The sequence below is a fragment of the Vicugna pacos genome, unplaced genomic scaffold (assembly GCF_048564905.1).
Source record: "Vicugna pacos unplaced genomic scaffold, VicPac4 scaffold_77, whole genome shotgun sequence".
In the NCBI taxonomy this organism is placed as follows: Eukaryota; Metazoa; Chordata; class Mammalia; order Artiodactyla; family Camelidae; genus Vicugna; species Vicugna pacos.
The window spans coordinates 525,078-537,770 of NW_027328758.1; positions in this window are offsets into that span (position 1 = coordinate 525,078).

Consider the following 12,693-nt stretch of genomic DNA (forward strand, 5'->3'; position numbering starts at 1 on the left):
TGAGAGTCATTAAGCGTGGTGTCATTCAGCTCCTCTGCATGTGGAGCTTCTCAAAGCCCTTGCCCGAGAGGCAGTCGGTAATGGTGACAAGGCCCACGACCTTGCAGTGGGTCTGGAAGTCGCTCCACCCATTCTCGGGTGCATAGTGGTGCCTGTAGTGGATACAGAGTGCCCACTGGGAGCCGCACGGGCTGATCTGGCTCACCGAGGAGATTCGCTTATAGATGCAAAAGAAATTCTCCTCTGAGATGATCCCCACGGGTTGGACCACCACGGGAAGAGTCTCATAGTCCTCAGCACACTGCACGTAGTCAGGGATGCTGATGTTGCAGGCCCTGCCGAGAGGGGAGAGGAGATCGAGGTACATACTGTGCTGTGGGCTGTGGGCCCATCTGGGTTGCGGTGACCTGGTGTGTACAAGTCACATGGCAAGGGAAGCCAAAGCAAATCCGGGGGTACAGTTTGTCCACAGAGTCTGCACATGGCTACTGTAGCTCGGATCACATTACCCAGCTTTTGGTCCAGGCTTCCTGCCCCTGCAGTGTAGGGTCATTTCTTGTTTTCTGTTTCCAAGCACCTAGCAAGGCCCTGATGGAAAATCACTGCTCAAAAATGCTGAATAAATAAATGAACAAAGGAACTGCTTTCCCCAACACCCTTCAGCAGAATATAAAGAAATATAAAGATGAAAAGATCTGGATTTCTATCCAATTTATTTGAACTCCTCAGCTGCAGAATAATGGATAAGAAAACTCTCCTTGGGGAGGACGGTACAGTTCAGTGATAGAGCACAAGCTTAACATGTACGAGATCCTGGGGTCAAAGCCCAGTACCTCATTTTAAAAAATTAAACAAATAAATAAACCTATTTATCCTTCTCAAAAAAATTTTTTAAATAAAAATTCAAAAAACACCTTGCAATTGACACATCATTGTAAACTTGAATAAACTTCAATTAAAAAAAACTCCTTGTCTTACAAGAATACATCTGGATTACATAAGTTTGCAAATGTAAAATGCCTAGGGTACCACCTTCATAAAAAGGAGGGACTGTACAAATTTACTATCGCTCCTTTATGAGCTATATTTCCTTTTGGGGGGATTATAACCTCTCAGAGTTAATTTTCTCAGATTAAAAAAAAAACATTACCTGATTCTCAGTACTGCTGAAGAATCAGATAACCCTAAGAAATCATCTGACCCACAGAGGTTACTCAATAAATGTTTGTTGAATGAATGAATAAACAAACAATGTGAATGCTGCTCCCTGCCACAGACCATCATAATGGTAATACCTGGAAATCCCAGGCCCACGTTCCAACCGACTTTACACTAACCCTGTGTGTTTCTCTAAGCCCCAGTTTAATCGTGAATAGAAATGAGGGCAATAACACAAACCTCAAATTGTTACTGAGTCAGTAATGAATTGTACCCCAACATTGCAAGATGAAACCATTAAGGAAAACTGGGCAAAGTGTCCATAGGCCCTTTTCATATAATCTCTTAGAATCACATGGGAATCTACATTACATCTCAAATAAAAAGTATAATTTTTTAAAGAGGTTATTGAGGTTAAGTGAGCTCACTGTCTCAAAAAATGAACACACAGTACAAATAGGACAATGCCCAGCCCATGAGATACACTCGGTTAACATTCCCACTGAACCCACTGGTCCCTTCAACTTCAGAGCACAAGGACGGGTCCTCGTGGCAATAGGCCACTGCACCTGAAGCTAAGAAAGCTAATGGTGCCCACTACCAAGAGCCCCTGTCACCACCCTTGTTCTAATTTTCTATTTGTAACTTTTCATTATTAAATAGAAACTCCCAATTGCATAGCCTTCACCTGACCAGATATCATGATTGCAGCCCTTCAAAACCTGACCACAGAGATCATGATGGCAGCCCTTCTTGGTGAAACAATAAAATGAAAAGCCATTTCCACAAGATCTCTGTGTAAATCTAATAGGGAACTTCATCCTGGACTGAGGAAGAGGACTGTGGAGGAGGGGGCAATCTCAGGCACGGAGAACTATGGGCCACCTGTCCCACGATGGACTTTAGACTCAACCCTCACCCTCCAGGAACTTCAAAATACACACCGACAGAGTGCTATGGACAAGATTATTTTTTTTAAACAAATCCCTGAATCCCTAGCAGGTCTTTTTCCTACCAAGACACAAATGGCTTATGTGTATAATGTTTCAAAAAAGCCCTAAAATAATATCACCCCAACTTGACACATCAAGAAACAGAGATAGAGAACTTTATCTCATTGTACAAGTTTAGAAAGAGGCCATGTCAGACACCGTATTTAAATCGAAGCCCCTGCTCCAGTGCTCAAACTAGAAAGTGTGACATACTGCCCCTTTCCTGCCCTCTCCCTGCAATAAATCTCTGAAGAGTCTTTTCTGTGCCACCTGGAATCACAATCACATCAATTTTCCACAAAGAGCTATGTCACCCCTTGGAGGAATTATCAAAATCTAAAGGGTTGGTTTGAGAGAAGAGATTTGCATTTTCTGTTTCTCAAAGGAAACATGGCTTTAAAAGAAACTGAAAAGCACTTATCTAGTCTAAGCCCTCATTGTGCAGAGAAAGAAACGGAGGCTCAGAAGAGATGAGGAAAGGGCCTTATTAACAAATATAGCCTCATTGCAGCACCAAGCCAGCACTGGGCACTTCTGGAGGAGGATCTGGGAGGCCCAGGAGAATGAGTGTTAGAAAAAGGAAAGAGAAGAAGCATACAAGGTCCTGTCTCTACACCACCATACCATGAAATTCCACCAAATTACCCAGTATGGGTGCACCAAATATTAAGGTGGGCTAAACAGGTTATAGAAACCTGGAATTCTCAACCATAGTGGAAATTCCAACATTTACTGTGCTTTTTCCCCAGTTCAAGCATCAACTCAGTGGACGCTCTGTACCAGGGACTACATGAGGCCTGGAGTTCTCCCAAATACAGATCTCTATTAACACGTGTGCAAACCACATAAAGGCCACCAGAAGAAAAGTGCCCACAGATAAGATGGAATTACTGAAACTGAAAACTGTCAACCAGCATATATTACTAGCAAAAGAGGTGCTGCTAGAAATCGACTCATGGACATAGAAAGCAAACTGTGGTTAGCAGGCAGGAAAGGGAGGATTAATGGATACACAATAAATATAAAATAAATGACAAGGACCTACTATATAGCACAGGGAACTATATTCAATTTCTTGTAATGAGTTTCACTAAAAACACTCTAAAACAAATGTATATACATATGCATATGTTTATAACTGAATCTCTGCTGTACACCTGAAACTAACATTGTAAACTGACTACACTTCAAAAAAAAATAATTTTATATAATAAGTAAAACTAAAAGCAACGCCATTAAGAAAAAATAAAAGAACACTCTAATCCCCTTAGCTGTAGGTGGTGGAGAATTCTGGTTGCAAGCACCAACTCCGCTGGATCATTCCAGCACTGGCTGTCACTCTTTCTGACCCTCAACGAGTCACTTGGCTTCACTGAGGTTACTTTTCTTTTCTGTGAAGGCTACAGTTGCAACTAACAATGTATAGAATCTCATCATTCACAAGCCCAACAAATAGCGAGGACTTCCCATGGGCCAGGCTCTGGACAAATGAAAAGATAGGGTCCCAGATATATTCATGGGTAGAAGAATTTTATTCCATAAAGACATTAATTCTTCCTGTTTTCATAGGCAGATTCATTGCAATTCTGATTAGAATTCCTACCAGATTTTTCATGGAATATAACAAGTTAGTTTATGGTCAGGAATAGCCAAGAAACTTCTTTAGAAACACCACTGGGGAGGGGTGGATAGGTCATTCATTTCCACTGGTCTTTCTGAAGTGATGAAAACGTTCTGGAATAATAATGGTTGCACAACTGTGAATATGCTAAAAGCTGCTGAATTGTACCATTTAAATGGATGGACTTCATGGTGTGTGAACTATATCACAATAACGCTGTTATATGAAAAAATATTTCCTGACAATTATTTTTCTGTTTATACCACTAGTCTGCCTCACAATTTAAGAAAAACAAAAAACCAAAACAAAACAAACTGTGCCAGGAGCTCTTTAGGACTGCAATGTCCCTGGGTCTCCAACGCCTCTGGTGGTGCTGTTCCTGTTAAAACACACTTGCTGGGCTGGGCTAGTTAGAGACTGTAACTTTTTAAGATCTACGGTCTCACGTTTCACCCTGGGAGAGGGAAGGAAGGAGGATGTCACAGCCTCATGCCTTCAGTTCATTTTTAAATGAACCAAGCCTTGCTTTCAACACTGTAAACCCTCGCAATATAAAAACACGTGACATCAACAAGCACCGCCATCATAACACCTGAAAGTGTTCAAGGTACTTACCTGGGGCAGAAACACTAAGGGAAGAGACCGAAGCTCGCTCAGGACTGACACTCCCTTTTCCGGACTCCAACTGGAGAAGCTGGGCGTTACAGCCTGAGGCTCTCAGCCCAGGGAGCAGCGCCCACGCCGCTGATCTGGTCCTCGGGGAGCGGGAAAGGGAGAGGAGGGCAGCCCCGGGGTCGCGGGGCAGGGAAAGCAGAGGCGGTGGAAACGCTGTCTGCAGCCCCGCTCGGAGGCCAGCCCAAGCCCCAGCCCCAGCCCCAGCCGCCCGCCCCGGTCCGGGTCCGCAGACCCGGCCCGCCCGGGACACAGCCGTCCCAGGGGCGGGGACGGGCCGGCGGCCGAGGAGAGGCAGCCCGGGAGGAGAGGACTCGCGGGTGGGAGAGGGGAAGGGGACGCCAGCCGCGGACTGAGGGGAGCCCGGCTGGGTGAGAGGCGGCAGGGGCACACCTGGCCCTGGACAGGTGTGACCGAGGCGCCGGGGCAGGTGGCGCGGGCAAAGTGGTCTGGCCTGAGCAATTCAGCTGAACACAGGCTGACTGGCACCCTGGGGGCTGTGACAGGCGGACCGCCCTCCCGCAGCCTCCTGACCCCTTTCCTGGGGGCCCCCCAACTTGCAATTCCACAGCCAGAGTCCCCGGCCCCAGGCAGGAGCCAAAGGCCTACCGGGCTACAGAGCTGAGAAGCCTTTGGTCCGATCCCTGGCTTGGAGATGGAGCTTCCAACCAGCGGACCAGCTAGCACCGACTGCGCATGCGTAGGAGGGGCAGAGATCCCCTCTGAGTTCTGCTAGAGAAGGTAGGACAGCGAGGGAGGGAGAGGGAGAAGATGAGAGCGGGTGGAGAGGAGGGGAAAAGTAGGGGGAGACAGATGGACAGGAGGAGCAGAGAGAAGGGAGGAATCTGGAGAGGGGAGGGTCGTAGCGGAGTTGGAGAGAAAAAGCTTTACCTCTGGGGCACCCCAAAGGAGGCGGCAAACCTGCCTCTGTACCCTTCTGTAACCCTTCAATGCCCGCAGCTCAAGTTTTACCTCCCTGATCCAGCCCTCCATCCGATGCTTCTGCAGAACCGCTACGGGTATCACACCCGTTGCCCCCACAAGGAGCTAGGTTTCCTGTTGCTCTGGGAACCAAGCACCCGCAGGTGTTGTCGCTCAGAACTACCTTGGGAAGAGTACATATTCCCCTTTTACATGCTGGGAAACAGGCAGGCACGATCTCAGCCTTAGCTCCACTGTCCCTGGTTTTGGGCTGGCGGGGAGCGGGGTTGTACAAGATCAGAGCCCCAGACAGAGCAGACTGCCTGAGTGTTGGTGCAGAGTCCCCATCCCTCCTGGGTAAACCGCACCCCACACTAGTGGAAACATCAAGGGCTCACAGTAGTTCCCTGGGTGTGGGAGAGCTGTCCTCATGTGAAGGAAAAGTCCAGCTGGGCTAAAAAGCTAAGTCACAAATCTAAGTGTGATAAGTGTCAGTTTACTGATCTAAATTCTGCTGGGCTATCTCGTAAATCTGAAGTTTAGTGTCAGTTTATTGGCCTAACAACCTAACTCGTAAATCCAAGCTCAACAAGTGTCAGTAACGTGATCTATTACAAATTGATAAGCTCCAGTGTACTGATTCCTTGCTTTTTGTTCTTTGAGCCTTATAGGCTAATACCCCCTTAATTGTAATTAAGCCTTTAAAACCTCATGTGCACGTCTTGGAGGTGCTCAGAACTTCGGAGAAGAAGCCCCTCTGAGCCCGCCGGCATAATAATTCTGAGTACTCCAGCACTCCGATTGGTGCTTGTTTCTTGGCTGGCCTGTTTCCATAACACTCAGCTCCAGCGCCCAGCTTTCAAGGTAGATAGGAGTGTTACCATGTCCAAATTCATTCTCCTCAGTGCAGGACTGGCCACTAAGTTTGGAGACCAGATGTTGGGGCATGGAATAGCAAGTTTCTGTAGACCTAGATGGCAAACTAATGTCCTGGAAAACCATCTCCCCAAGTCACAATTCAGGCTCCTTTCCTACGTGCTTGGTTGTTGCAAACTTCTTAGTGTAGGAATCCCTTCTTGTTAGAATCCTTTGTTCTTGCAGCTATCTGCCTGGGTCAGATCCCTGTAAACCTCCAACAAAACAAACTTTATTTTCTCTTCTGCAATTTGTTATCTTTTAATGAATGAAAAAGTGTTAAATATCCTTAAAGGTCAGAGCCTTCAGAATAGGCTCTCCTGTATATTTCAGGCTCTAGGCAACATTGTTTTACAAGCAAAATGAAGCCTAGGAGACAGAGCATAGGGTTAAATTCAAAGGAACAGATCTAATATGGGGTCAGATTTGTTCTGTTTTATTACCCGGGCAGAAGCCACTTGAGGATTTAAATCCCTTTAAGTTAAAAATAAGTAAAAGTTTAAAGGAATTTACACACATAGGTGGGAATGTGCAAAGCATACCTGGAAAAGCACCCAAAGGATATTAAACAGTGGCATCTCCAGAGAGGGCTGAAAGAACAGAGGATGAGGGAAAACTTCTTTCACTTGTGTATTTTTGTGCTCTGTTTGAGTTTATTTTTTAACCATTTGCTTGTATTTCTTTTTCAGTTAAAATAAAAGTGTAATGGAGCAAAGGAGTAACTAGCTTAGCAAATACAGTAGCCATGGAATCACTGAGTCATCACTTTTAATTTAAGCCAGAAAGCATTTATTGACTCTCTCCAATGTGCTCATTCCTGTTTTAAGACTTCTTTTATTATTATTATTATTATTATTATTATTATTATTATTACTATTACTATTATTATTACTATTATTACTTTTATTTTATGAAATAATAACATGGTATACCTCACCCCTGCCCATGGCTGGTGGAAAACCAACTGAGTTTTTATTGAGTTGTTTTCCAAGGAGAAGAGATGAGTTATAAAAAAAACACATCTTCAGGGCAAAACAGGCAGAGTGCTTTTCCAGCAGGCCAGATAGCTATGAAGGGTTTTCAACAGAGGCGCCCAGAAGCTGAGAGAGAAAGCCTCCAGGACACTACAAAAAGCTGCCCAAACTGCTTTCTCCATGGCACTACTGAACTAGGAAAGAACAAATCTGTCTCCGTATTTGATCTATTCTTTTGACTTTATCAAAGCCAAGTTAATATGCTCCGGTCTTTTCATGGGTTATAATGTCACAGAGGAGATGGACAGGTCAACAAAGAATCACTCTGCCGTGATCACGAGCCGGGGAAAGGGATGGGCTGCAAGATGTATGATGCAGCCGCAACTGTGCCCGTGCTTCTAGGCAGGTATCCAAAGTCGCCTCGACAAGGAGTCAAACACTTGTGCCCACGTCCTCATCAACAGACATGTATTAAAGAGAAATGGAAACATATAAAAGGCCAATACCCTTGCTGAGTACACCGTCCAAAGTGCAAAGTCTCAGTTTGACAACTGGCCATCTCGGTTCCCTGGGAATTATTCTTGGAGAACCTTAAAAACCACTCCTCTCTACTCAAGAAGTGCTGCATATTTGTCCTAACTTTGGCTCAGGGATGGAGCACATTCAAGTGAACTTTAATGTCTGCACAGATTTGACTGTCTTTCTCCGGGTTCACTTGTCCATTCCAAAGAGGCCTGAGCTAAGCCCATCCTCCGTAAGATCTATTCCCTCCAGTGACAGCTCATTGAGCCTGCAATTAAAAGCCAAGTGAACAAGACTGTCCTCAGCTAAAAAGTTCACCCACCCTTCACTGTTTTCTTAATCTCTTCTCCTGGCTAATTGCAAAAGACTAACACCTCCCTCCACCAAGCTAACCAACTATGTCATTTTGTCTCCCCGAAGAGAAAGTAAGGTCCTTAAAAGAGGAGACAACTGCATAGTCACCTCTGAATTCCTAGCATATAGTAATGTCAATAAATAGAACTATGATTATAGCTACTTTCCTTTAAAACCTTTCTGGTTATTTGAATGAGACCTTGGAAGAGAGGTGTTTGCTGTCCAGTATCTTGATCCACAAGACTCTGGAGGCCTTTTTCGGAATGGATGTTCACTGATTCATTCAAAACACATCTTCTCAATCAAGGAGTATCTGTGCTTTTCTGCCAGGATTTTGTGGTCACTCTCAAGCCAGAACAGCTTTAACCTATATCCTTAGTTTGGATTTGTTATTTTTCCCCTCTTCCAACAAAATTGACTTTCCTTACTTATTTGCCTTGAGGAATATTTTTTCCTAATTCAACCTTTAGTAAACCAAGATTCTCAGGATGGGCTTGGCCAATAATATGATCACCCATCCAACTCCTAGTGTGAGAGGCCTGGGGCTCACCTCCTGCCCTCCTGTCAAGGCAACTCAAAATCAGTTTAGGAGCCAACAAGCACCCCAGGGTTTCTAAGGCTCGTGTATCTCCCAGAATCCCTGCTTTTTCGTTTGTCTTGGCTTCTGAGAGTTTCCCCTCACTTTCTTGACAATTAGTTGTGCAGCTTGAAAGATGAGGAAGGAAGGTTTTATTTCTTAATCAGCATTTTAAGAAACTTGTGTAATGAAGGTTTCCAAGAGCTTCTAGAACCCTCCATTGCTGAGACAGAAAACACAATAGACATTTTCTAAATTTACCTCTCATGTGCATTTTTTCTTTGCTTTTGTTTTCTTAACTGTTAACAGACATTTTTTAATTAAAAAAAAATAAGGCCCCAAATGGGATAGAACATTAAAGGGGCAAACAAAATTAAAGGGCAAAGACAGAAAAATGATAACTACTCTACAAAGTTAATAGAATACATACACTATGTATCAGATCAGCAATTCTCAGTAACAGCTAATTGAAACATGATCATGAGGTAAAATTTCTCTCCTGTCAGGACATGGCCAAAAGAAAATACAATTAAACCAACAAACTAATATCTTAAGTCTGGCGGGGTACAGAAGGCTACAACCTAAATGTGTCTTCTTCTGGAAAAGAGGGAGACTAAACAGCTCTTTTCTGTGGAGCCTGAGCCCACGGGAGGACGGTGAAGTCAGCTCTGTAAGTACCCAATTAGCAACGTGATTGATGAATAAATAAACGTGAGCTTTGATGACAGAGGTGATACAACTATTCATTTCTCCTGTAAAGTTTGACTTCAAGTTCAGTGATCAATACTTCGGCGTCCTCACGTGTTGAGATTATAGGAAAATGCACAGCCCGGGCCCAGACCTCCTCTTTCAGCTCGTGACACTGCACTTAGATGTCTCAAGGGCACCTCCAACTCCACCTGCAAAGAGCTGACTTCATGGTGCTCCTCCCATAGCAGTCCTGCCCAGGGCACATGGTCGGGGGGTAAGGTCTCCCTACCTCTCCCAAATCAGGCCCATCACTCACAGATGTGAATGGGCCCCTCCTTCAGGGCCCAGATATACTCAGTCACAGAGTCCCACCACCCTCACCTGACCTACCAGGTACTCACTGCCACTCACACAGCACTGACTCTGTGCTGGATACCACGCTGCACACTGTGCACATGTTATCTCACTGGATCTCCACAGCAGTCCTGGGAATTGGGTACATCACTGCTTCAATTGATTAGATAAATTGTTTCACTTCGTTGAGTGCGTCATCCAAAGTGACACGGCTGCTGAGCCACAAGCCTGGGCCTGAAAACCACTTGAAAATTGAACACTGCTACACCTCGCAGCCACCCTACTCTGATTCATCACATCACCTCCTGCCAAGCCTTCTAAATGTTTTCCAGCATTCTACGAGACAAAAGTGAACTACGAGATCACCCCACTCTCCTACTTAAAATCTGTCAATGACGGTCCACTGCCCTTTGGAGAAAGCCCCACAGGGCCTGAGCACAGCCCAACGGCTCAGCATCCGCGTTCCCTGCGCGGCCGCGCCACCTCACCCACCACGCAGCTCTACACGTGCCGTGTCCAGGACAGGGATGTTGACTCGGCACAACCCAGGGCTTGTCTCACTCGAACAATGAACACCTTCTTCAGTGTTCATCTTCTTCATTACTGACTCTCAGAAAAATGTTTTCTCAGGATGAATCAATATCTTTTTCCTAACAACTTCCCATCATTGATAATGAGCTCCCCACAAAAGACAGAAGAAGTAATTCTCAGTCTCCTTATCTGTAAAGTGAGAATAACAAGGAAATATGTGAGGTTTTAAGAGAAATAATATTCATGTGAGGCTGAGGGACAATTCCATCATACAGTAAGCACTCAATATGTGCTTACTTAATATTAATAAAAATACATTGCATTCCAGCAACTTTCAATCAATGTTTTATGACTTTGTCCATCAGACTACTGACAAACTTTTAGACGAACCCCTTTGAACAGATCTGCACAAGCGTACTGGGAGAGGTAAGCGCTGACTCCAGTTGCGGCTGCAACCAACCAGCACTACGGGGCGGGGGCAGTTTGCTCAAACTCTTACATGTTGCTTGAGCATTTAGTTATCGTTATTGAATAAAGACAGGTGTTCTTTAGTCAAAGCTCCTCAAACATAAATCTTCAAAGATTGATGCAAATTAGGTTTCAAGTACAACACTCTCACTAGAAATTATTTGAAAACTTTAGTCTTAGCTCCTCTGCACATCGAAAGGGAATGTTCTTAATGTATCTGACTAAATACACGGAAAGGGTTGTTTAAAAGAATTTAAGAAGAAGCCATTCTGAATAAGCTCTCAGTATCATCTGCAAAAAGCCCCACCCAAGGGTCTCATTTCTCACTTCCACATAGGTGTTCAGGTAGTTTAACTTGGGTCTTGGTTTCTTATAACACGGTGCCAGGAATAGTTGTGGATAGATATATGTAGCAAGTATATAGCTAGGGTATTTGCTGTGAAGGAATTCTAGAAATAAGAAGATTGATAATATAGTCCCATCCATAAGAAACTCAGCCTTTCCATTTACAACAGCATTAAAAATAAAATAAAAGATACATTTAACAAAAATTTACAAGATATGTACATTGAAATTTTTGAAGTATTACCAAAAAGTTTTAAAAGATATACATATATGGAAGACATCCCAATTTCATGGAATGATAGACAATATTATTAAAAATGTTAAGACTCCTCAAAGTGATCAACATATTCAGTGGAATCCCTATCAAAATTCCAGCTGACTTCTTAGCAAAAATTGAAAAACTGATCCCAAAATTCATATGGACGTTCAAGGGGCACAGGACAGCCAAAACAACCTTGAAAAAGAAGAGTAAAGTTGGAGGGCTCACTTTTAAGGGTACTAAAATGCTATAGTACTAAGTCAGTATGGTACTGGCATAAGTTTGGATAAATAAATCTATGAGACACAATAAAAACCCAAGGGGAAAAAACTTTCATTTACAGACAGTTTTCCACAAGGGGGCCAACAACACTCCATTGAATGGATAGTCTATTCAACAAATGGTGCAGGAACAGCTGGGTATCTGCAGACAAAAGAATCAATCTGGAATCTGAACACCCATATTTTATATAAGAAATAAAATTAATTCAAAATAGATCACAGACAGAAATGTAAAAATTAAACCTATAAACTTTCTGAAACAAGACACAGCAAAAATCTTTGTGGTCTTAGGATAGGCTTTGGTTTCCTAGATACAATACCAAGAGCACAAGTGATAGAAGAAAAAAGCAGATAAACTGGACTTCATCAAAATTAAAACCCTTTTCTTACAAAGGACATCATCAAGAAAGTGAAATGACAGGGGAAATGGGTATCTCAAGTAATAGAGTGCGTGCTTAGCAAGAAAAATAAAATAAATCAATACATCTAATTATCTCCCCTGTAAAGAAATTGTTTTAAAGTTTAAAAAATATATAGTGAAAGTACAATGTGCAGAATAGAAGAAAAATTTTGCAAAGCATGTATCTAATAAGAGAGTAGCATCCGGGATATATAACAAATGCTTACAACTGAGCAATACAAGAAAACAGACCCAAATTTTAAATTTACCACGAATTTAAATAGATATACAAATGGCCATTAAGCATATGAAATGATGCTCAGCATCACTAGACAAATCAAAATTCAAATGAGATCTCATTTTACACCCACTAGGATGGTTATAACCAAAACACGGACAATAACAAATGTCGTTCAGGAGGCAGAGAAACCTCATATCCGGCCACAGGAAAGGGACAATGGTGCAGCTTCTTTGGAGAAGTCTGGTATTTCCTCAAGTGCTTAGAGATATATGGCTCAGCAATTCCACACCTACATATAGAGTCATCCATCAGTATCCTCGGGGGGTTGGTTTCAGGAACCCCACACCCTGGATACCATAATCCAAGGATGTTTGAGTCCCTTTACAATCAGCCATCTGGATCCATGTAGTGGAAACTA